This window comes from Vigna radiata, chromosome 1, assembly GCF_000741045.1.
Source record: "Vigna radiata var. radiata cultivar VC1973A chromosome 1, Vradiata_ver6, whole genome shotgun sequence".
Taxonomy (NCBI): Eukaryota; Viridiplantae; Streptophyta; class Magnoliopsida; order Fabales; family Fabaceae; genus Vigna; species Vigna radiata.
This window is the reverse complement of record NC_028351.1, coordinates 5,479,305-5,482,798: the sequence shown is the minus strand read 5'-3', so window position 1 is coordinate 5,482,798 and position 3,494 is coordinate 5,479,305.

The window sequence follows — 3,494 nt, the reverse complement described above, 5'->3', positions numbered from 1 at the left end:
ATATATATATATATATATAATTTAGCATTTTTAATAAAAATAATATTTTGATCTAATAGAGTATTATTATGTTATTTTGAATTACTAGTATTAATATCATTAACTTGAAATTATTAAAGTTAATATATTTATTAAATATCGAGAATAAAAACACTAGAAAAAAGTGGAGGTAGAGGTAAACTTACTTTACTCAATTAAATATATGCGTGATTATGATGGTATTAAAATAAGGTTTGGGTTTGATTTTTATAATAGGGTGGAAGTCGCAGTCTAATCTTCTTCAAAATATAAAATTAGTTGAGAGAGTTAACAATAAGTCAATTAGATTAAGGTTTTATTTAATTGTTTGTGGCCTTATAAATATAATTAAAAATTAAATAGCGGTAACATAATTAAAACACAAAATATATAAAAAGAGGAAAGTTAAATTAAAATAGATAAATGGATAAAAAAAGTTATACATCTTAAAATTAGAGGAATAAAAATGATAATTTATTTTAAAAGATTGAAAATAAAATTTATTTGTTTAAAATATCTGAAACTTTTTCCAAAAAGTTGAATGCAATGCTTTTTGAATACCTTTTTTAGGGGACCGCCAATATGTGTCCCCTAAAATGACAGCCACATTACTTTGATTCCTTTTAATTTTTAATCTTGATTTTTATTTTTTTATTTTTTATTTCATACTATAGATTTTAATTTTGTAATTCCTGTCCTATACTTTATTTTATATGCTTATATTTATGTTTTTTAAAAAGAAATTTAATTATCTGAATCGTTTTTATAATAGTAATGTAATTGAGCAAAATGATTGGTTGGTGGAAAAAGGAGTTTGTTTGACTAAACAATATTGGCGGCAGTGATGAGTCCTAAAAAGTTGCAATCAAAGGTTTATTTTATCCTCACGGCATCTTATCCGTTATTGCTTCGTATGGACAACTCCTCATACACACTCTATGCCATTAGTTAACCAATGTTGGGGTTAATCTTAACAAACTGTCACTATTTGTTCTTACAAAATTCACCAATGATATCATTTCATTATATCGATAATGTAAAATAGAAAACATTATTTTCTATGTTTTAAAGTCGAGTATCTTCTAATCGAATGTCAAAACAATATTATATGGATTAAAGATCCAAGTTATTGGCGCAAAGCAAAGGTTGAATTGAATTATCCTTGACGAAAGTTAAAATGAATTGTCTTTGCAAAAACTCTAACAAAGTAAGTTCGAATTGAAGGTTAAACTAAGTTGTCTAGGACTAAATAATATATATGAGTTAATTAGTGTGAAGTTTTAGTTTAATCTATTGTGAGATCAGGTTAGGTAGTTCAAAATCGATCAAAGTTGATTTGAGTTAAAGATTAAGTAAGTTGATCTAAGGAAATATCAAAATCGAGACAAATCAATTTAGATAAAATTAAATTTGTTTGAATTGAAGATTTTGTCAAATTAGTTCAGACTCAATAGTTAAGTTAATCCAAGTCAAAAAATCAAATTGAGTCGATCTTGATCAAACGTCAAGATAAGACTATATGGATCAAAGATTGAATTCATCAACTCAGGGCAAATATGAGTCGAATTTTTCTTATTTTTCAACAACTTTTCTTTTTCTTTTTCCAAAATCAAGACCACCTTTGTAAGTATTATAGTATTGCTTTTTTTTTTAACCTTTTATATTGATTAATTTGGAAAAGTTTTGGACTTTGCAATTTATAACTTTCGTATATTTCATAATCCGGAAATGATAGGAGTAAGGAATAAGAAAAAACAAACCCGAAAGCAAGAAAACTGATATGAGGAGGAAACACCATTGAAATAATGGCTTCAATTTTGAAGGATACAGCATGATTATTTTCAAAATGATGGAGGTGTATACCGTAATTAGCGGGTGCAGAAGAAAAAGGCTTGGGTTGATTCTCTACCCTTGAAAGAGGAAGAGCCACGGCTCATGGGCTTTTAGTTGTCTAAACTTTTAAGCCCAGATCATAACCGTGATAGCTTTTAAAACAACGGTCAGAAAAATAATAAACAAGTGTTTATATTATCAATTTTGTTTCACTTAATTCATACAAAATATAAACAAAAAAAATCTAAACTTATTAACACTATTCATATCAACAAAATGTAACTATTTTTTGATAAATTATTGCTTAAAACTCTACCCTTAAATTTTTTAACTCGAAAACGAACTATCCTCTCACAATATATTGAATCAAGATTTGAATACTTATTGAAAAATGTATCCATTTTTAGAATCTAACCAACTCTATCTCATGAAATACTGCCTCCAATCATATAGGTTTATTATGGAGTACATGCAAGATTTAGGTTTATTATGGGCTTTGAAATTATGGGCTAACCTATTAGTGTGGTCCAGCCCACTATCTATTGCCCAACCATAGAAACCTCCCCATTATGATTTTTACCAAATGATATTATTATTTTGCTTTTTTTTTTAAGTGTGGCCCACGAGGCCAACCCCACTCACCAAATATTTGGTCTATGGTCTATTGGAAAGAGCAAAAGTTGTGTGCTTTGGGCGAGCAAAAATGTTTGATTGTAGCTTCCTCGGCAAACGGATAAGGATCTAAGCCTCTTTTAGAATTACAGCTTTAATCTTAAAATACAAGGCAAATCTAGGAAAGATCGCATAGCCATCACATGATGTTCTTCTTGGTCAGTGTGGAAGCAATAATGTTGAACAATTATAACATTACTTGCACGACCAACTCCATCCATAACCACCCTAATAATCTACATGCTACTTCTCTTCCGTGCCTTTTCACCTTCATTTCCCTACCTTTACTTCATTCCTCACCCAAAACCATGCCCCCATATATACACTTTTTCTATAACACCTCAGTCCATAAACAAATGAAATTCATATCTATTTAAATGTTGTAAATTTGTTTTATCTGATATAACATTTTTAACAATAAAAATGTTGCATTATGAAAAATGAAACAAAATTTTGCAAAATAATTGGTTCTTGTTGGGATATAAATAATGTCTCACAAATAAACACGAATTTATATATATATATATATATAAAGATATTTCAATTGATAAAAAGTTTGTTAAAGTAATACCAGAAACAAATTTATAAGAATCTGATCTAAAATGAACGATATCTTATCATTATAGAAACTCATATGTGTGTATTATATAGAATATATGATTTGAAATATATCGACCGAGGTCATAAGATCCTTTCACCCCATATGATTAACCAATTGGCTTACGCAACTTTTTTAGGTGGGTAAAGACTATTTTAATAAGGTAACCATCATTAATGAACAGTTAACATGTATATTAATGGATATTAATAGTCAATTATAAGTTTAATTGCTATAAACTCTATAAATATATTATTAATGTTGATGAAAGACACTTTTTTTCTTAATTTAATTGAAACCTTATTGAAAAACATCTCTAACTTATGTCAAAAAAGTATCTTTTACAGGTCAACCATTCATCCGCGAGTATAAT